General features: G+C 38.6%; 1 long non-coding RNA gene across 1 annotated transcript; it reads right to left on the bottom strand.

The window, feature by feature from the left end:
- Nucleotides 1–9,402: 9,402 nt before the first annotated feature.
- LOC116709996 (uncharacterized) lies at nt 9,403–18,357 on the bottom strand. Its single transcript, XR_004337023.1, has 3 exons — nt 17,840–18,357; nt 12,285–12,289; nt 9,403–9,413 (listed from the first exon to the last, which is right to left on the bottom strand). It is a non-coding gene; the product is annotated as an uncharacterized LOC116709996 (long non-coding RNA).
- Nucleotides 18,358–23,708: the final 5,351 nt, after the last annotated feature.

Raw genomic sequence — 23,708 nt, 5'->3', positions numbered from 1 at the left:
TTTAGCCCTTTTCTTCTCCCTGCCTCTTTTGTTCCTCTCCATGTCTTTCGAGGTATGACCCTATTTTGGTTCACAAGGCAGAAATGAAGAGTTTTACCCCTCTGTGCACGGCTTGTGTTGTCCTGAATAATTATACCAATTAAATAATCAAAGTTTGAAATAGCACAGAGCTTCACCTGCAGTTATCCGACAAGATTCAGAAAATATATTGGGTTGATTTTCTTCATACGTCTACCCAATCTAATTCACAACATTAGAAATCCAGTTTCCCCTTTGAGGTGAAATATATTCTCTTTGTTCTCTGTAAAAGCAGAACAGTTGTATCTGATTGGCTTGATAGTGTGAAAATGAAGATTATAATGGGAGTAATGTAACATTATTGAGAAGAAGAATCCAGGTCAGGTAAAAAAGAAAATCTGATTTTACATTAATCTCTGATGGTTGGCTTCAGTGGTTAGATTTGCTTTCTAAAAGCTCGAAGGTTGCGTGTTCAAATCCTGATCAGCGTCTCTCTGTGTCGGGTTTACTAGCTTTCCCTTTGGAGGGATTTCCTCCATGTTTTTTGTTTCCTCCTCTTGTTCAAAAACCTGCATCCTAGGTTCACTGTTTTGTATTTATATATCTGAGTGGTAAAATGCTGCACTTTATAAGGTAATCCTGAGCCCACCTCCATGCGCAACACTGAGCTGGCACAGAAAATTAATAGACGGATTCTACACGATAGTCTTAGAAGGTTTTTCATGTTTTGCGTTTTATTTAACAGGTTGTTTAAAACTTCTAGAACATGGGGTATCCAAAGTGTCCATTTGTAGTCCGTTGAATGGTACAAGTTTGGTTTTCCAGTGGGAACTTTTGTAATTTTTCAAATTTAATCATTCTTTAACAGAAAGTGTCATGGTGCGTTCACGCTCAAACGCGTTTTGAGCGTCAGGTGCGTCTGGTTTATATTCAAAGTCTATGTTTCACGCATCTAACGCGGCGCAATTTTAATCGTTTGGGGCATTCGACACATCTGACATATGGGCCGGCAATGGAAAACAAGGCTAGAGCGATTTTGACGCGTCTGACACGCCCTTGATGCGCTTCTGTGGACTTTGAATGTAAACAAGACACGCGTGACACGCGTAACACGCGAACCGCTAGCTGTAGAGCGAAATATCAAGCGTTTGCATTCAGAGTAAACACGCGTCGAACCTGAAGAGTCGGACGCATTTTTTATGTGCGTAAGACGTTTGGTGTGAACACACCATTTCTCCCAAAGTATTTTTATTTGACTTTTAATTTCATAGCAAGTAGGGCTCTAAGAATCAAGTGACTTCGTACTCAAAAAAAAAGACAAGAACACATTAATCTTTCTATTAAACTTTGTTAACAAGTTTTTGAATAAAGTTCTCATGTGGCATAAGGTCCAAAACCAAGCACTGCTAGCAAAAGTCCAATAAAACCTTACAAAATAACTTGTAAAATAAAAATAAAATAAAAAAACTTTATAAGACTAAAGTACAACCGGTTCTACTATTGTTTTATCAGGTAAAAGGTTTGATTTTGATTAGTAGCTTCTACAACAATGCTACACAGTTTACATCTTGTTATTCATTAAACAAGTAAAAATCTAAACACTACGTATATCCCTTAAAAAAAAAAAAAAAACATAACATGGATGCTCTTAATTTTTTTCCATGTCTTTCTGTGTTTAAATATTCACATGTTTTTAGCAGAACAGACACATTTTCTCCATTCTTTCTTACAGTAAACATCAGGTTTTAAACACAAAAGCTCTGTTGCTATTCTGAGATGAGAAATCCCATTATTCCTGCTTGACTGGTTTCACCTGTCAGTGAATAATTTCCCAGTAATCATCGGCAGGAAACGGGAGATGACTGCCAGATTGAAACATCAGGCTCTGTGTTGATAACATAAAAGAACATACAAGGAGGCTTTCACCACGAATCAGAGGAGGAGGGAAGGAACATTCTCCACCACATTCATTTAGCTCCTTTAATTTTAATTTCAAGTCATGGCGGCTGTACTGTACGAGCCCAAGTCTACATAAACCTGTTAGCTAGTTAGTCAAGAGAATCAACGGCTACACCTACACAAGAAATGTGCTGCCAGCTGATTTTGGCAATGCAGCTCATTTGTTTTCCCAAGTTAGGCAAATTTTCCACGTTAAGCATAAACCATGACTCAAATCTGCTCTCATTTTGAAACATTTTCTCAAAAAAAACTCCCAAAACGACGCCATTTCTTTGTGTTGCTCTGTTGCTAAAATCAAAATGTTCGCGTGCCGTTTTTGCTCAGTGCCGCCCTGCCGTGGCAGTCATTTGGCAAAGTGGCAAGAACTCAAATAGGCAAAGGCTAATGCAAACAGTTTTTTAAGAGCAAACAGAGTGCTGGTCAAGGTCAGGCAGTCAGCAGCCAGAGCTGCCCCTTTAAATGTCAGTTGTCTAGGAAACAGCTGCAGAAATGGAGTATTTGGACAGTGGCTAAGCCTCCGTTTAGCGACGCCCAAGAACAACAGCGTGCCGAGCCAATGTCACCCTGTGGAGCCACTCAGCTCCACGGAAAGCTGCAATTCGAGCAAACTGGGATCTGGAAAACCATAAAAGGAGAGAAGTCACCGGATGGTATAATCCACATTTGAAGTATGACTCATAATAGATGTGAAAAATTTTAAATCGTGCCGAGATAGTTTGAAAAAGAACTGGCTGCAACAGGTTTAGATCAGTTCAATTTTTAATTATATTTTTTTAAGAACCACCATCACCTAAAATCCACTAATCCACCTATCAGAGTTTGATTTTATCTTGAAAAATGAAGTGCAGCATTTACGGCGATAAAGGAGAAGTACAATCTGGTGACCTCGCCCTGAAATACCGGCACAGAACCAGAATCACGGAGCAGAGTTTCTCACTGCGTCTTGCTTCAGAAACTCTATTCACTACTGCCCCCTGCTGTGACCACAAAGGCCAATCTGGGCATTAATGGATCAAAAGTGACCAACACTTTGACCTGACATGATGGATGTTATTCTCTCCTGAAATTTACTTGAGCTGGGAGACAATTTCCTCAAGTTTTAGGAGCAAAGCTTGAGGAAAAATGAGAACTTTGTCACCAGTGACAGAAATGTGAGACAATAAAGAAAGTCAATTTAACAGAAAGGAGAAAGCTCATATCGACTGAATATATTATGAAACACTACATCAAATACCTCTTTTGCTTTTATAGAAGCAGACAGAAAAAAATGCAAATAATCAGAAATCTGTAAAAATAAAAGCACAAAGAGCTTCACTTCATGAAAGTCAAATAGGTTTTTAGGCAAGGCTTTCATTTATTATTTGATTTCTGGGGGAAAATCTGTATTGTGAACAACCATTTCTGTCTTTTTAGTTTCAAAAAGCTGCAAGTTTATCTCTAGCATAAATCATGTTTACACAAACGAGGTTGGTCATTTTAATCAATGTTTACCTTTTTTAATCTACATCTTTTTTTAAAAAAATATATCCAAATTAAATACTTGATCATGATCGGAGTGATACAACAGTCTGAATCTAGTTTTACAGCAATAAATATATATTTTATCTCCATATCCCCACAAACTTAAATGAAGTGATTTTTAGAAGCATATCTTTACTATAGGTAGCATTTTATATTTTACAGAGACCCGCTCTAAAACACCAAATAGATTTTTAAAAATTAATATAATTAATTGCAGGATCGGTAATTAGTATGATATGATTAAATTACTAATTATTTTACTAGTAGTTCACTTGATGAATAGCTCTACTTTCTATTAAACATATTTTGCTTTCCAGTCTTGAAATGCATGTTCTCTTGTCTTTCCTATTTTGAGAAATGGTTAAAAGAAATTGGGCTTTGTGTAACAATATACTGACAGTCAAGGGAAACAGGAAGTAACTGAATAAACATTTCAAAACGATAAAAAAAAAACAGCATTTATGTTAAAATATGCTGCAGTTAAAGTTATTTGAATAAAGTTGCTAGAGGAGTAGAAATTTGTGGCAATGGAGATTATGTAAATATTTTTAAAGATGGTATTTTATGTTCCAAGTCAAACTAAAGGATGCATTTTCCTCCATTTTGAGTGAGAGCATGCGGCTGCAACAAATGATTAATTCATTCTGGGGCTTTTTATGCCCGTTTTCCAGGGGTGCCAATTAGTTTTGAGGTTATAAAATAAATGGTGGAGAGCGATTTCGCACGTTTGATGCTGAGGAAACATGTAGCGATCCTAAGACGGAGAATCACATCCCTGCAGCTGCTTTAACATGCTCTGTGTAATTCAGATTTCCATTTGTCTATCCAAGTTGACATCAAGGATATCCTCTGATCTCTGTGGCTTAGGCAAGTAGCTGGCATTGTCAGTTTCATAACTCATGAGCTGCGATGACATATATACATGTCAGCAGTTCTGCAAACAGATCTGCATTTATTTACAGCAGCTACATCTGTCTTTCCTCCCTGCAGCCTCTTCTACATTCTTCTATCGCAGCATTTAAGCAGGGAAAAAAAAAGAAGAGAGCAGTTCAAACATGTCAGACAGATTTTTTTTATTAGGATCCTCTCTGTGTCATGTTCCTTTGCATCAAGTGTCAGCTCCTCTTGAGCACAGGGTGACCCAGCTCCACTTCTCCACCCTCAGCTGATTAATTAGGGCCAGGGAGACGTGGATCCAGAGAGACAGATCAGATCCTTGAAACTCTTTGGCATGTCTTTGTGCTGGTGTTGCTGAACTGTGGAGTCAAGATAGCCGGTGGGCACGACTTGAATGGGGACCTTTCAAATCCAATCGCGTGGTGTTGGTCCCCATCCCGGCCCGGCCGCGCCATCAGAGCAGATAACGTGCTCCACTAAAGGTTACGACTCACTATGACATTTCTCTTGAGACTAAGAAAACCCAGATTGCTGACGACTAATCTTAATTCATGTAAGAGCCCATTTGTTTGAATTTGTACCTCCTGTGCAGCGACATGAAGGCACCTCATTTCTTTTTATTTATGATAAAACTTAACTAAATGAACAGATACAGGTGGGAAATAAAAACAAGAAGAGACCATTTGTTTGGGATTGTCAGAGGAACAATGACTACTGCTAGCTTACACCTAATCAGAGGTGAGTAAAGTACAATAAAATTGCAAAAGTAGCATTACTTCAACATATTTTTACTCAAGTAAAAGTAAAAAGTAGTCATCCAAGAAATTACTCAAGAGTAAAAAAAAGTATTTGGTAAAAAGTCAAATTATCAATCATTTAATATTTAAAAATAACCCCATCAAACAGACCAAAATATAAAGTTAAGTGGAAATTTTGGCATTTTAAGGATGAAAATTACAATAATTCATGTAAGTAACAGAAAAATCAGGCAGAAGAAATTTTTTTCCAAATCAGTTTCTTTCAATAATAAACATATGAAACTTTAACAAAAAACTGCAGTGTGTCTCTGTGTCTGGTGGATTTTTGGGTAAAACATGTTTGTTTTTCATTCAGTTGGTAGAAAATCATGACATTTTTCTCAAGTGTAGCAATACTTCATAATAAAATTATTCAAGTAAAAGTAAAAAGTACAGTATAGTAAAAAAAATACTCCTAAAAGTAAATTTTTGCAACAAAAATAAAAGTTACTCAAGTAAATGCCACTAGTTACCACCCAACTCTGCAGCTAATATTATAAGTCTAAAATCTTTGAGAGTAGAGTGGATGCTGGGGGGAGAAAATAATCTTTTTTACTGTTTACTTTAAATTATTATCAATAAAACGTCCATTTGTGCTTTAAATGCATCTCTTTGTGTCTCTAGCCAACTGTCTTAAAATAATTACTCTAAAGGTGTATTTAGCATTACCAAAGTTTTAAATTTTTTTCTGCACTTTGAGAAAACCAGTTCAGTGTCCAGTATTTTCACTATAAGCGTGCCAACAAAGTAAAATTTTTACAGCAACCTATTCAATACACTATTGACTAACAGCGTCACGGTTTTGGTTATTTTTAGAAACATTTGAAAATATCCTTACCGCTGATGAAGTGATGAGCTCCGTTGTTGATTAGCAAGCCACACTCGTCGATGCTTCGTAGCAAAGTTTGCTCACCTTCACAGAAGTTAATGAAAACTTCTTACTGTTTTGTCGTCTTAGTGTTTACATCCTTGAATCCAACAGTATCCAAAAATCGCGGTTTTCTTCCGTCCGATCAATGAAGTGGAACGCAGCCGTACCGTCAAGATGGCGGCGGAGCACCCGGATGTAAGAGAAGCGACGTCTTCTTCTTTAGATTTTAACGGCAGCTTGCATCCATTATTGTTGCACTACTGCCATCTGTTGGATCCTAATACTTATTCCTCAAATTCTCCTAATGAGCCCAGTATTTTTTTTTTTAAAAAAAACGAGATATCTTCTCTTTTCCTTCATGCTATTTAAATGAGTAATCACATTCTCAAATTTCAATTACCAATTAAAACACATTTCCATATTCAGTAATCTTCTTTGATTCACATATTTCCTACAGCTAATAAAGACATGCTCCATCGTTTTTACAGCATCACACCAACTACAAAAACCAGGAAGATGTTTCCCCGTCTTAAAAAGAGTGCCATTCAAAAAACCGGTTATTATTCTATTTATAATTATCTCCTCCCTCCTGTTTATTCCTCTAATCCTTACAACATCAAGTATTTTTGTGTCCTATATAAATGCCTTGCATTTATTTCATTATTCCACCTAATTTTCCATAACTTCTCACTTTCTTTCCAAGCTATACTTTTGCCTTCAGATTTAGATAACTTTATTGGCATATCAATATCTTCTTTTTTAACATTAGCCAACCTATCAGCTCTTTCATTACCCAAAATGCCTACATGAGCAGGAGTCCAGAATAATATTACATTTTTGTTTTGTTCACATAGTCTGTGATGAACAGCCATAACCTCATACAATATATTTTGATGATTATTTGTACTTCCCTTTTCAATACTCAACAATGCCGAACGTGGAACGATCCATTCTTGGAGGATACTATTAGCGCTTTATGGAAATGGTGAGATGGCTGATCAAAGCAATGAAGTTAAACATTATTCCATGTTATTCCGACAATGAGATTCTGCCATTCAATCTTATAATAAAATGAAAAATATCTCTAAATGTCATGTTTTCATATCCAAAGTACTCCTGCAAAACAGTCTGAAAGGTTGTAACCCCACCATTGTTGTCATCTTCTGTTTCATTGATTGTTTGAAGTGAAGAAATTATAATTGCACTTGTCCACTGAAATGCCCAAACCATGAGCTTTTTACAGAAAGTTTACCTTTTGGGTACAGAAATTTAACACAAAATGACTAATAATCAATAATAAAAACATTTTATTATCATAAAATTTGTATTAACAAATCCTTCATTAAAATATTAATATTTCAAAGATATTTTTACTTATCTCCTTCGTTCTTGCTAAACTTGATGTTCTGAACTTTTGGCATTCAGACTTTGTCCAGAAAAAATTACAAATCATCGTTGGTCCTCAACAATAGATTAAATCTGATATCCAATTAGCAGTTCCCCCGCTGACTTGACCAGTTTGACAATCTTTGAGCAGCAGCAGTCTCTGCTCTTTAACAAAAGCATTTTTCTTCTGAGATCCACTTCATTACCCACACTAATATGAAGCAAAATGTTTATTCAAATGAGCTCAGATCAAATCCGGTAAAATGAACGAGAAAAAGGCTAAAATGAATTACGCTTGAAGAGAAAAATGCATCGGAAATAATTACAAACTAAAGGAGGATCATGGATTTTTAAAAGTCATTTTCTCATTATAATACTTTTATTTATTGTCATCAGCCAACTGCGCTCAATGTCATCAATGTGTATTCATGGAAGCAGACCATATTTAAGATTTATCAGGATAAATTTGACATCAGCAGGCATTTTGAGTACCTGCTTGGAAACATATTATACTTTTTGAGGTTTGATTTGCCTCTTCTTTTACTTTTAGGGAAATTTATTTTCCAACTAGGTGTGAACTTCACTGTGTGACTCTGCCACAAGGAGGTTTAAAAGTAATGTTTCTTTTTGGTCCTAAATGGAGACACTTTTCAGGTCTGACTGGGTTTTGCAGGACTGTGGTTGAGTGCAGTCATCTCACGATAAGCCGCATGTGACAGCCTGTCAGGTCTCATCAGGAGGTATTCAGACACGGAGTCAAATGTACAACAGAAATAAAAAACCATGGATTAGACCCCACAAGTGCTGTTTATACCTATCATCTTGTACTTTCCTTTAATTGAAGGTTGAATGCCCAGATCACCATGAGTCCATCAGCATCCACCCAATCTTAGAGGATGTGGTGTAGCTGTGATTGCAACTGTGGGGAAAGAAGAAGAAGAAAAAAGGAAAATTACAGGGTTGTATCCCGTAACAAGGAGGATGTTGTGACCTCTGTGCAAATACATTTTTCAGCCTTTACATTTAATGTTGCTGATCCACTACTCTTGATTTGATTTACATGAGGTGGATGTTATTAAAAGGTAGTTCCAAGGCTGCTTTCTTTCAATTTACATGCTGTTCTTTCGCAAATAAGATTTTACAAGATTAAATGCAAAAATCCATTAAGAGTTTTTTATGGGAATAAAAAGGCGTTCTCATCAGCAGCTTAAAATCAAAGGTCAAATTTAGAACGATAATTGAAAAAGTGAGTAGCAGGAATATATTTATAACATATTTTATCTTATGTTTAAAGGGGACTTATTATGCAAAAATTCACATTTTGCATTTTTTGTACTTCCGTCTAGGTCTAAACTGCTTATAAAAATAGCCCAAATGTTTAAAAGAAAACAAACACTCAGACCATTTTCTGGTAATAAATGAATGTTTTGGTGCCTGGAAAATTTGTCGTTTCAAAAACTTCACAATTCTTAAGACACATTCAAAGGGATTTGTGCTGTTACCTAGCAACCCCAGCCAAGCTCAGTCCCGTTACCTAGCAACCCAAGCAAACGGTTTTATTGCTGCATGTGTTGTACAATGGCTGCTGGAAAAGAAAAGTGTTTTGTTGTTGACTTACCATGCAGAAACCACTTGATGCATTCTTATTGATTCCGCAGGAGGCTCCACTTCTGCTTTTCAAAGATATACAATGGTATAATTGTGCATTTGTTTGCAGGCATTTTGAGTTTAAACGTTGAGTTGGAGGGACCAACTCAACTCAAAATAGATCTGCTAGCAATAGGCAGTCCAAAGCACGAGTTAATCTATTTAAAAATAGCTCTTTTTTTCTCATTCCTCATCGTTTCTGAACTGTCCGTGATGTGTGATGGAGCCTCTACCCCTCCTGCCATCTCCCTCTCTTCCTACTCCCCCCTCCTGGAGCGCGTAGCTTTCGTCTACAGCAGAGGTACCCAAAGTCAGTCCTGGAGGGCCGGTGTTCTGACTATCAGTGCTACCTCGTCAGATTTTAATATTGTAGCACGGATAGATAGCTAAATCTATCTGTCAGTGCTACGCGTCCAAAACTCCTACCGTCATGTTTATAAACAGAAAACTATGGCGGGTTGTGTTAATGTTAAATACATTGGATAACATTATTTGAGTGACAGGACTGAAGTGGAAGCTTAAGAGTTATGCTTAGCTTAGCATTGGAACAATTTATATACATAACAAAACCACAAGATCACTTCCTTCATCTGAATATCCTAACAATTTAAAATGAAAAGCTGTAGATTTATGTACTAATCCTTTTATTAGAATATCCTACCTGTTAAAAATGTTTTAAATACCGAGGCGTTTGTAAGAATAAAACTGTATCAGACAGGGGAAACAGGTTTCTATTGGAATTAAATTAAAGACAAATACAGATCACCGCAAATCTTTTTGCGCATGAATCCATTGTATAACAGACTTTATTAAATGCAGGGCAGCCATAATGTGTCCACCGAACTGCGCACCTGAAATGATAGGATATGATTCATATACACTAATATTACACCGCTATTACACAGCTTCAATCTCACATAGTATCGCTATCAACATCTATTTAGCAAGGTTTAGTAATAAAGAGTGTTATTAAACTAAAATATTTTAAAGTATAGAGACAAAAAAGCCCACAAAACAATGTATTTTGTCCTGATTTACTGCCAAATAATAACTTGTTTTCAGAAACGACAATGCATATGGCAAACTAAAGCCATTTATAAATATATTTACAAGCTGCCTGTTATGTAAACTAAAAACAAGAAGTAAAACAGCAGCTTAATGAAAGCCAGCTACAAAATAAATTAAATAAAGCTTACCGTAATCTGCGATGAAATAAAACAGGAGACGAAACTTCCACAGGTAGGACGTATTTATAAGAAATCTGCTGAGTAAGCAGTATGTGACGTAGCATCGATGTGCGCATGCGCATTACCACAAGGTGGGACGGATTTAAAGGTAGCGCAGATAAACAGAACACCGGTGTTAGAGCCATAAATAGGAAATATTTAAGTTATTTGTATGATGGTTTGTTTTTTTATTTTATTATATTTAGTAAGAAGACTAATATTTGTTCAGGCCATTTTTATTGTGAAATTTAGATTTATTTTGAAAGGCTTGCTTCACGGAGAAATACAGTTTTTGACCGTGTAAGCTGTGTATATTTTGGAAAAGGAAAAAGAAGAATTGTTAAACTGATGTATCATGATTTTTGTATTTTTCGCTATTTTTTACTGATAAAGAATTTTCGTTAAATTCACGGTTTGCACGCGTCCTTTACTTCCAGTGTCTAAGGAATGACACAGATATTGGATCTGTTGCCATAACATTAGTCAAAAACTGGCTCCAAGAGGATAAAAGGACATTCAAGAAAGAAAGAAACGAAGCGGAGGAAGCTTTGAGAAGACGAGAGGTTAAGAGCCATTCTCAAGACTTGGATTGCCGTGAGTAGCTGACTAGCTAACATGCTAATGGCGAAGCTAACTATGCTAACTGAGGGAGCTCACATTTACACTACACACGTCGTTTGCAAGAAGACATTAAAGCTGGAGAATATTTTTTACGTTTATGGACTATAAAAGCCTTTTGTGAACATTGGACAGTTTGTCTAAAATAAAATAAAAAATTATTGGACATTGTTGAGACTAAGACATGGAGGAGAAACGATCGTTTGCTGCCGCATCGGACGCAATGCAGGCGGGTGACCACAAGAGGGAGCCAAAATACACACAAAAGGCACTCGAAGAGAAACTCCACAGGCTTATTGGACAAAGAAGGGCAAAAATGCTCAGATTACGGCTAAAATGAAGGAAATAGACAGCATGAAAAGTAATGACGAGCATGTTGATAAAGTGGAATCAGAAACACTTCAAGGTTTTTACAAGCTGCATGAAGAGTTCATATTGCTAAACAATGTTGCACAGATGTTACCTGAAGATGAAGCTAACACAGATCAGTGTGACTGGTACGAGTCAAAGGCAGCTACTATTAAGCAGTTTTTGCATGAGACAGAAAGTTGGATTCAAGAACGTAAAAGATATGTTCAAAATGAAGAGGAGGTTACTCCACATGACAGTGTTTCTGTGATAGCTGATCTTCGTCGTCAAAGAAGTAAGAGCAGATCGAGTTCCAGCACTGAAGGTTCTTCAGTTGTGGCAAACACTAGTTCAGTGGCTCGCATGAAAGAGGAGGCTAAAAGAGCAGCTCTTCTAGCACAAGCTGAATCGCTAAAGAGGAAAAAGGCAATACAACTACAGGAAGCAAAGCTAAAGGCTGAGTTGGAGGAGCTAGAGATTGAAACTGCAATAGCAGCCTCTACCGCTAAGCTCAAGGTTTTCCAGAACCATGAAGATCCCCGAGATGCCATGAATGAATATGTGAAACACAGGCTGGAAGGACCTCTATCAAGTCTTCCAAGATCCCAACTTGTACATGAAATCCATGCTCCAATGACAGCAAATGATGAAGAGAAGGAAGATCATCCGATTTTTGATGTGTCTGCTAGTATCACGAAACATTCATCTCAGGCATATTTGTGTCATCAGGATCACTCGGATGGAGCCCCACCTACAGGTCCTCAGGATCCCACATCTACAGGTGACAAGATTTATGAAGTGATGCATCATCAGAACCTGATCACTGAAATGTTGGTCAAGCAGCAAAGCCTGTCACTGCTGCCCAAGAGAGACATTCCTGTGTTCTCAGGTGATCCACTCACATATAGATCTTTTCTCAGAGCACTTGACAATGCTATTGACAATAAGACACAAAATGAGAAAGATAAACTCTCTCGTTAAATTCACGGTTTGCACGCGTCCTTTATTTCCAGTGTCTAAGGAATGACACAGATATTGGATCTGTTGCCATAACAACCGGCATCCTGCATGTTTTAGTTCTCTCCCTGGTGGTAGTAAGAACCTTTTCAGCATGTCAATGTTCTTCTTAGGCCTCTAACGAGCCAGAATTGGATCCAGGTGCGTTAAACCAGGAAGAGAACTAAAACATGCAGGATGCCGACCTTCCAGGACCGACTTTGGGTATCCTGGTCTACAGCTTTCAAACCGTTCAGCATCTGTCTGCTTATTAAAAAACGTTCCAATTTAAAAGCAAAAGGAGATTCTCTAGTTGTGCTTCGTGTTATTTTGCTCAATTAAAACACAGCACACCTCGAAAATAACTGCTTATTAACTTATAACCGAAGATTTCACTGGTATTAAACAATAGCGCATGGAGCGTCTTCGGATAAGACGATTCTTACTGATCGGATTTGATTTATGAAATGGGGTATTTTATACAGGTGGTCCACAGACATAAAAAATGGCGCTTGCACTGGGACGGGATGAACAATAAACCGCTTATCATTTATAGATTTATAAGCCTGATAAAAGTGCAGAGAACAATTACTAATTTGTTCAAAGGAAAAGACAGTGATGTCGAAGATTTTAAAAAAGTTTCTGCAGACGTTACAAGATCAAATGGTTTGTCAATGTTTATACATGCCAGCAGAGGTGGAAAGAGTACAAAAATAACGTACAAGCAAAATGAGTTATTTTTTTGATAACGATTTGTGATTAGCACCTCATTAAAATTTTACTTTACTTACTTTATGATGAGTAAAACAAAGTTCAGCTCATCACAAAGAACATGAGAACATGTTGGTCCCAAGCTATTTTTATTTAAAGGAGCAAAATTATAAATAAAAAAGCAACACAAAATATTATGTGTATTTTTATTGGGACATTAATTTCCAATAAATTATGTCGGCTGCTGTTTGTCCCTCCCATCTAACAGTTTTATATAACTGACTGATGACTGATTTGTTGCTAAAATATTATTCAAGTTTACAATGTGTAATAAACTTGCTGCCTTTCTCATACTTGCAGTTAAATTGATGCCTTAAGTACAGCAAGATGATTTATTTTTCTCAGAAGATAACTTGAGCTACACTTGATGGGTTTTGCTCCTCTGTCTTCCTGTTGATTCAACATGAGATCTGAATACAAACCCAGCCGAAAGATCGATGCCATTTCTTCTGGTGTTTTCCTTATGTTTTATCTTTTTACTCATTAATGGATATGATTTCAAATGTAACTGAGTAACTTTACTAAAAAAAAAAAAATCAAGTAAAATTCAGGTTTTTAACAACTTAAAGGACAAATTAGACAAACTGTAATTACAGCAATAGATATAAATGTAACTAATTACTTTTCACCACGTATGGAAGAATATACATTTTTTTCACATTGTGAAGTGTCTCTACTTTCTGTGTTATCCAAACAAGGAGCTTATAGTACAGTAAAATATTAATCTTTTTATTTGCTTTGGTTTGTGCAATGAGCCACTGACGATTTTCGTCATAGTAATAGCAAGAATTTAAAACTACTTTCAGCCCTGCATGGGACCAATAACAGTCCTGAAAAACTGGTGACTCGGTCAAAGCGCAGGGCGGCGGCGAAGCCCAGTTCAAGGGTCGCACTCTGGGGTTTCTGTGGGGACGCAGAGGGCCGTGAACGTGGGGCGACGACCTACTTGGGGTTCTATTTTCATTTATAGACTGCACTTTTTCAACAGTTAAAGGATTATTGACTTCAAACAGCTGAGTAATCAGACTGAAAACGGACAATGCGATCCTAAAAACTCAACACACCTACCCCAAGAGGAAATGAGAAACGGTTCTGACTCTGTTCAGAAAAAACACAAAACAAAAACACTGCTTTTATACTGGCTCCGTATTTAGATTACCACTAAGTAAAAGCGAGGAGCGGGATCTGAAGGAACAGGAGATTTGAACTGTTTCTCCAGCAGGACGCCTCATGATGACTCCGTCTGCATAAAAAGAAGAGAATAATCTCAGAATGTCATCTGCGTTCATGGGGTATTTGGACCGCCTCCAGTTTTAACTACTTCGAAAAGTCCAAATCTCGGTATTTTTGTCATGCTTCCAGAAGTAAGGTTTGTCTGCATTGGAAATACTTTTGTCTGCGCCCAGAAGCCGTGCAGTGCAAAGTCTCTGATGGAGAGCTTCCTTTCAGCAGGAGAGTTTATACAAACAGCATTCTTTCTCTCAACAACATTCTCTCTGTCAACAACATTCTTTCTCTCAACAGCATTCTTTCTTTCAACAACTTGCTTTCTCTCAACCGCAGGCTTGCTCTCAACAGCAGTCTTTCTCTCAACAGGCTCTTCATTCATGTCCAGATCTTCCAAGTTTAGTGACTCAATGTCTTCCAAAACTAGATCACCAATATTCACATAGGGATAGTTTTTCATCTATGTCCTGGTTCTCAAAGTGTACTGATTTGGTATCTTCCAAAGCTGTATCACAGATGTTCACATGTGTAGATTACTTCAATGGTGTTCTGTTGGCTTTCCGTATTTTCTGGTTCAGAACTTTCCAAAACAGGATTACAAGGACGCACCTGTATGAATATTGGACAACACTTGCCTCTAAATGGATCATTCATTTTGTAGGGAGGTCTCATGGGTGAGTTTTCGGGAAACAACTCTGGGGTTTCATTTTCACTGATGGAAAGTTGACTTTTGTCCTGGTCTTCACTCTTGACAAACTCCAAAACAAGATCACAAGGAGCCACATCTGAAGGGGCTTCACTTGCATCTTGGCTTTCCAAGTTTGTTTGTCCTAACTCAGAGGCTGGCTCAATGTTTGGTCCACTGTTACAGGGCTCTTGAGTCTGGACAACATCTGAATCATCTGCACAACAGAACGCATGTTTAATGCACTTCCATGCCTTTTGAAGATTGTTTTTTTGAAGATTAATTTTCCAGGGACGTTGCAGGGTTCTTTTGAAATCCAGTATAATGTTGTGAAAGAACACTGGGCTTTCATCTAGACTGATAGGTGATTGACTATCGTCCAGGTCTTCATCAAACTCCAAACCAATATCACAAGGAACCACATCGGAACCACATCCACTTGTGTCTTGGCTTTCAAAGATTGTTTTCTTCATTCTTTTCCAAAAAGAAGGTCTCTGTTCCATTTTAATCGGTGAGCTTTTGACATTCATCTCTATTGCACTGAGCTAATGAAATTTGTGCCAACTGACCAGAGAATGAACTGATCACTTTGCTCATGCACTGGCCTCTATGACATCACAAAGTCAGCCTTAGAAGGGTCTCATGACACAGACATCATTTGAAGTCATGCTGATGACATCATTGTCAGCAGCATGGCAACTGTTGCTAGGGGTAATAATAGCACGCAGTGAGCATGCGCTATGAAAATAAATGGAATCTGTGGGCACTAAATACATTACTCCCACAAGTCTGAACCTGAAGTGATCTGCGCAGCTTCGCCAGAACAGGGGGGCCAGGGTATCATTGGCCCCTCCACTTTACCGCCCTACCCATTTTTATTTGTTATTTGGGTTCTATCTCTTAACAGGCATAGGGCAAGTGTCAATGGGACCACTACATCCAACCAGTTACTCAGCAAATCCACCGCTTTAACCCAAAGGGTTTGACCATTTTGCAGTCCCATATTCAGTGTAAAAAAGTTTCTACTTTTCATCTGCTCTCCTGCGCAGGAATCCGCTGCTAATGAACGGTAGACGTTCCACTCGGTTTGGTTCGATCGCAGTGACAAGGTCATATTTATATATTTTTTTTCTGCCTGTTTTACAAAGCGCTTCTCTGTCACCTGGTCATCCAGGCAAAGTCGTGAAAACGTATATTTTCTCATGGTGACTCACTAGTCTCAACACGTTAGGCGCAGCAGATCGGACAGCGAAACCAATCGAGTCTACCAACGTCAGCTCAGGCCCTGGGAGTAAATATAATTTTTTAGTACAGATTTTATAGTTAAAGGAACTTAAAACAAAAAGTCAGCATCAATGTAAAATTCTAAATATATTGAAGGGGTCATGAAATGTTTTTTGAAAAATTTACTACCAACTCAAATTCTACTTGTTACCATTTAACTGGCCTTAATTTGGGCTAATTTCATTTACTACCTTTTACTGCCGCACAGAAGCCCTGTTACATGAGGCAAATAGCTTCTGACCCACTGTAACAGTTTATAAACCATTAACCTAACCTCAATACGCCTGATTAGCGCACCATTCTGTCCTAACATGTAATAATTTTAACGCTGGCTGAAACACAAGCTAAAATTTAAAAAGAAAAAAACCCCACAAAAAATAGCACCAAAGGAGAAAAGCGAAGTTGGAGAGGTCGGGGGGATCTGGAACTATCGGTTTTTTACCCCCTTTGCCCCCCTCTTATTATTTTTCCCCCCGGTTCAACGGTAGTGTGTCTCCCCCTGAACCCTCCACCCCCTCTTGTTCCTACGTTCGTCTGTCACCTGGACTAATGGTCAAACCCAAAAGAAGTCCAAAAGATAGATGTTCCAGGGTCCAGTTAGCAAGAGAAATGTCGTCTGACCACTTTTCGCGCTTCGCAAAGGTACTTCTTCCTATTGTTGCACTCACAAAACAGACAGGAGTCCTTCAGTTTCGGCAACTTTATTTGCCCCACTCTGTATTTTTAATTTTTTTTATTTATTTTTGTTTTTGTTGTTCTTCTCAGAAGCAGTGCTGCCATAAAAAGGACACATAGATGAGGATCGGCTGGAAGAGTTGGGGTTGTTTTCTGAGAGTCTCTCTACTCGGGTGGAGCAGCTCTGCAGGACTTGGAAGGTTTGGTGACCCAACTGATCATAAGTGTAGATTCTCCTGGGCAGCCTCCTCCTTCTCGGGCATTCTCCAGGTGATCCTTCATCTCTTCGACCTTCATTAGATTCAGCGGTATCTGAGTCGACCTCCTCTTCTGAGGGTGTAGCTCCTCTACTCCTTCCTCCAAGACCTCGTTTGGCTCAGTCACATCTTCAGCTCTCGGATGAAATTCCTCAGCCTCTGCATTTAGAGTTGACTCGGCTGATCATGTTGTAGACATCTTTCTTGTTCTTCTTACTTTGTTTTGGTTTGTTTTGTTTTTTCTTTAGAATTTGAACTGCTGATGTTGGCCTCTTCCACCAGGTAAGGGCATGATAATAGCAGGTTGCGATGTAACACTCGTTCCCTTTCTGTTCCATGCAGTGGTTTTACGACAAATACTGGGTCCTCCTCCCCTCAACGTCTCTTCGCCCCCCGCCACTCCCCATTCTGGCTCTTCGGTATGCTCTACCCACCTCGCTCTGACTGTAACAGCGGACGATTAAAAGTTTCCGGTATTCTCAAATCCAAAATCCACTGCCGTGAGTTGTGAAGTTCTGCTGAAGAAACACATCCAGTTTTGACACTTTCTGACAACGTGTCTCTCCCTGGATCTCCGTTGGTGAGAAAAAGTCCTGTAAACACCGTTATGCATGAGGACGCACAGAGCCTGACTTTGACGCAGCATAGACGCACACATTACGCGTGGTTACGCATGCAGCTAGTGGATTCATGTCAAAACAAACCCCAAAATGCCTTATATCCTTATAACAGGACACATGTTGGCTACACATTGGTGTCTTTAAATTTAGTTTCCGAGTTGACCAGTCAGAAATATTCCAGAAAGAACACAGGCATGTCAAAACGAGCTCAAGTCGCTCTCTGGATATTATGGGCTCTTTGCACCTACAGCGCTGACGTCACATCCACATGCGCAAATGCAGCTAATTTTTTTCCGCTTTGAGTGACCATGACCGCAAGTAAAGACAAAATCGTATTTCAAAGCAGACCAGAGCCGGACAGCCGAAAAACTGATCTGCCTGTGCGATGCACTTCTGCAGATCACTATTAGTGCTCTGTCCCAGAACCAGCTGGCCTGGACATGGCAATAAATGAAAACGAGAAATTACAAGAAGAAATAAAAGCCCTAACAAACCAGATCGAAGAACTGAAAATCCAATCTACCTTTGGATTACAAAGGTTTGCCGGGTCTGATGACGACATCCGATTTTACGCAAGGTAAGTGTTACATGTCTCAGCTGTATTGAAACAGTTGTAACAGATGATTTTTTTTTTAATGTCTATGCTTCTCCTTTCTTCCGAGTGGGAAGCCTGTAAACAAGAACAGCTTTAGCGAACAAAGAACGACTGCCGTCTTCTTCCCCAAACTCTGTCTCTTTATTACAAATTGTCAAAATCATGAAATCATGCAATCATACAATGAACATTCCTTTGTGCATTCATGTCCATGTGTCCTTCCGTTGCTCCAAAACAACCATATTCCATCTACTTCAATAAACAACATCAGCCCCACCAGCTGTGACAGCATCCAAGGGCCAAATCAAAACAATTCAACAATCAATTTAAATCTTACAGATTTACATAAAAAGAAAACTATTTCTCAAGTGCAGTGAAATTTTAAGGCTACTTTGAATTGTAATAATTCTGAAAAATGTAATCATATTATTAGTACTATAATTTAATATGGGCATATTTAGATGACTGGATCTAGCTTAAGCTAGTACAGTAGAATCAATTACAGGGTAGTAGGGGAAAAGTGGTAACGTCTATAATAAATGTTTGAAACTGATGAGAACTGATTTCCGGTACATGTAACAGAGAGTAACTTTAACACTTCCTATCAAAAGATAACACAACACGTCAGGAAACCACCGTAATCCTTAATAAGGTTGGGTCGGGGAGTGGATCGGAGTTTATAGATACATGTAGCAAACTTCTATAACGGCTGTTTTACGACCGTTAAAACTAAAAACCGTAATTATGAAACAAAATCACTCTTTTTTTTTCCCTTGAACGTCTGAGCACGTCTAGCATGTAATTACGAAATCAGCACCAAATGAACTTGTAACTTTACATTTTAGCGGGGACAGTTTCCACCAGCTTCACACCACTAACCTGTAAACAAGAACAGCTTTAGCGAATGAGAGAACGACCGCCATCTTCTTCCCCAAACTGTCTGAGGAGCGAGGGGGCGGGGCTCCTCACTCTAGGACTCCTGGTGAAACGCTGTCTATAATTTGGTTCCCTGTTTTTTTCTTTAATTTGACGTGGTATTTTGGTCAATATCACCCTAAAAAAACATATATAATGCATCGTAATACTAATAATTTATGTGGTGGCTTATACCCTTAAATTTTTTGTCTATAGACAAATGATTATTACAATCTCCCACTTTATGGTGTATCACATAAGCTTGTACACTGCAACGAACCTTTTTCCTTTTTAAAATTTATGTTACTCGCCCCACCTGTGGTTTCTTAACTAAATATGTCTGAACTCAACAATACAAGGCTTGACGTGCTTCCTCATGCTTCGGAAGCAAAAAGACAGAACCGTAGTCTCCCCTGTTAGACACTAACGACAACAAACACACATTAAAGCAATACACTTAAAAATAAATACAAAATAACGAAAGAACATTGTCCGTGAGAAAGAATAAGAATGTTTAGACATTTAAATAGCAGAATTGTATAAGTAAAATGTCCGAGAATATTGCCTATTAGCATAAGCTAAAGCTAATGTTAGCCACCAAGTTTATAGACCTTTAAAGTAAGACTCACCTTCATATCCATGAATGTATGACGATACATGCGTCTTAAAACCTTTTTCCAGTTTGCTTTGGACGCGGTTGGGGCCCACTGGTTTAAAGGACAAATTAGACAAAATGAAGCCTAGGTGTAAATTCAAACTACAAGACTCTAACTCCACCTGCATCATCCAATCGGCGCGTCCCGCTCATCATCGTCGATCTATCACCGCTGGACCAAGCCACGTCACGGCCAATCACAGCCCCAGTTGAAGAGGACCTCCATCCATGGCATCTTCCGCTTTCCAGCTGCGCTCAACCCACCTCCACCCCTTCCCCACCTCCACTCTCCAGGCCTCCACCATCAGTGTCGGCCCCGGGGATGACATTCCTCTACTTTCTGTGTTATCCATACAAGGAGCTTATAGTACAGTTAAATATTAATCTTTTTGTTTGTTTTGGTTTGTGCAATGAGCCACTGACGATTTTCGTCATAGTACCGGCAAGAATTTAAAACTACTTTCAGCCCTGGCTTAGACCTAAGCTAACTTTTTCAAAGAAGCCTACTTGTTCACCTTTAAATAAAAATTACAAATCTCAGATTTTATTCTTTTTTGTTATGAGAATAAAGTCACAATAAAACCAGAATAAAGTTGTAATATTAGGTGAACAAATTAGTAATTTTATAATAACTCACACTAAAATTAACAGAAAATTAAAATGATAAATGTTGAGCATCTTGTGAAGTTATAGTCTGGTATAAGTTTTCATGGCACTTCGTAATTTGATGCTGATGTGTTAAAAGATCTACAGTCATGGCCAAATGTTCTGAGAATGATTCAAATGTTAATACTTACAAAGTCTACTGCTTCAGTTTTTATAACGGCAATTTGCATATACTCCAGAATGTTATAAAGAGTGATCAGCGTAACAGCAATTAATTGCAAAGTCAATATTTGCCTAGAAAATTAACTTTATCCCCCAAAACACATTTCAACTTCATTGCAGCCCTGCCTTAAAAGGACCAGCTAACATTGTTTCAGTGATTGCTCCATTAACACAGGTGTAGGTGGTGATGAGGACAGGGCTGGAGATCAATCTGTCATGATTAAGTAAGAATGACACCACTGGACACTTTAAAAAGAGGCTGGTGCTTGGCATCATTGTTTCTCTTCTGTGAACCATGGTTACCTCGAAAGAAACACGTGCAGTCATCATTGCACTGCACAAAAATGGCCTAACAGGAAAGAAAATCGCAGCTATAAAGATTGCACCTCAGTCAACAATCTATCGCATCATCAAGAACTTCAAGGAGAGAGGTTCCATTGTTGCCAAAAAGGCTCCAGGGCGCCCAAGAAAGACCAGCAAGCGCCAGGACCGTCTCTTTAAAGTGTTTCAGCTGCAGGGATCGGGCTACCAGCAGTGCAGAGCTTGCTCAGGAATGGCAGCAGGCAGGTGTGAGTGCATCTGTTACTGGCACCAGACCTACACTGAAAAAAGTGATTTTGGAGAGTGGTAAATATGATCTACACAAATCATATAAAATTTAATTAATTTTTTCAGTCAGCCAAGGAATTATAAAATAATGGGTAAATTATACACATGCTACCCATTCGTTAACATTAAAAACCATTACATAGGAAAATACAGTAAAATGTACACCCGAATCTTAAGTATGGTGCTCCAAAGTTGCGCATGCGTCAGACCGCATTTTTGAATGAGCGGGACAGAGAACTCTGCATCGTTTCTGCCATCGAACCGGGAGCTGAAGGTAAGCTATTTACATAGGGGTGCTGTGAATAATAGCGCGAAGGCAAATTGTAATATTTGAAATGATGAGATGTTACACTTCACTTATATTCTCTGTGCATCTGTGTAACATGCCATTACTCGAAATCAAAGTTTGAATCTGTCCCTGGGGCCACCATAGCAACTGCAGGTAAGTTGCAATGAAATGTTCGTGGTGTGCTTTTTACATTAGCCAGCTTGCATGACTGTGTCTGACCGCTGGTTTTAAGGTTAGAAACTAGTCAACGCCAGCGTTTCCTAATATATTGAATGGGCGGCTGTTTAGGCAACACATAGACTGTAAAGCGGATAGTTCAGCTTTTGCCGAGTGGTTAAGGTATAGCTAATGGTCACTAAGTATCTGCAGGCCTCTGCTCCCACATCACGCTGCACCGAGACACAGGCAGTAAATACACTGATGTCAATGAGGAACAATTCATTTGTGTATTTTCGCCGCTCATGAGAAGTCCCGTCTTAAAATACTACTATACTAACATGTCGCCAACATATGAAATGACTGACGTGTTTTCTGTTGTTTGCCTGTTAGCTCCGTTAGCTCCCTTAACATGGCTGCTAGAGTCGGTCTCCGCCGCGGTCTGTTTAAAAACAAAATGATCCGCTCTCCAGATTACCTGCATGCCTGCGTACGTGTGTCTCTGTTGTTAAAGTTTAGCGTTACTTCTCAGAGTTTTATTTTTACAATCGGGACTCTGAAGACTCATGTAAAGATGACGTGTCGCACGTCTTTTCCGGTCAGTCGTCATGGAAACAGCGTGCTGATGTGGACCAGAGTGGAAACAAACATGTTGTAAAATGAAAACAAAGTACCACTGTATCCAACCTTTATGTGTGTAAACACCCACTGTTGCTGCACCTAATTTTTTTAAAGGAATTGTGTGTTCAAGTAAAACATTTTAGAATTGATTTTATATTATATTGGGTATTGTTAAAACGTCAGTGCTTAATAAATGTTTTCAGAATCTTGTAATATTGTTTATGAAGCATATTACATCTATGAATATGATCTATGAAACTAATTCTATGAAGAATGAATATTAATCTATGCAATTGCATTGCCTTTATTTTAGTGAGGTAAGTACAGTTGTTTCTGCACAACAGAACCCTGTCAGACAGACAGACCAGCTCTGATCAGAGGAGCACAGAGAAACTATGCAAAATATTTACCTTATGTTTAGTTTCTACCTTCATTAAAGAGCCTCAGACTAATTGTGATGTTAGATAAATGACTTGTAACTTGTTGGTTGTTAAAGGGAGAGTGGAGGCTCAATTCCACATCATGGTTTAAAACCAAACCTGCATGATCAGAACCTTGGACCCGATGTCACAGCTCTCGTCTCTGCAGCATCACAATTCTGGGCCCCGTAAAGCATAATCTCTTGTTCATGAGGTTAACATGAAGATAAGTAACCTCTGAACTATACATTAGCCCTTATATATTTCTTCTCCCAGGTACATGTCTGATCATTTCTTTTTCTCTTATTTCTGTTGCAGCCGGAGTCTTTGTATGTGGACACTCAGTATTTGCCCTCTCTTCAGTTCCTCTTGTCTGTTCTCCACAAGCAGGGACTCACTGATAGACCACTCTGCTTCCAGTTCTGGGGCTGACACACTCTCCCACGTCCCCACACCCAGTGTATCCTGTACAGGTATGCAAGTTTGCTAAATAAAATAAATAACATTGACCTTAAAGGTGTAGTTACCTTAACCAAAGACCTCATTCATGTGATTACTATGAGATCTGGTCTGTCATTTAAAATTTTATTTGTGTCCTTTTATTTCCTAGATCAAGGAAGAGTTCAGACGTATCACGACAGTTTCCTTGGAGGAGACATTCATGCTCAAGCTTGATGAGTACACACCAAGTCTTATGCAGCTTATGCATGCTAAAGGAGGGGCTGCTGGTTCCAAGATGCACCCTCTGTTGGACACCTTAAATGACGTATGTTGTTTAACTTTTTTTCACAAATGTGTCATTATTGATATATGTGAAT

Source organism: Xiphophorus hellerii, chromosome 20, assembly GCF_003331165.1.
Source record: "Xiphophorus hellerii strain 12219 chromosome 20, Xiphophorus_hellerii-4.1, whole genome shotgun sequence".
Taxonomy (NCBI): Eukaryota; Metazoa; Chordata; class Actinopteri; order Cyprinodontiformes; family Poeciliidae; genus Xiphophorus; species Xiphophorus hellerii.
This window is presented reverse-complemented; position numbering and strand designations above follow the sequence as displayed.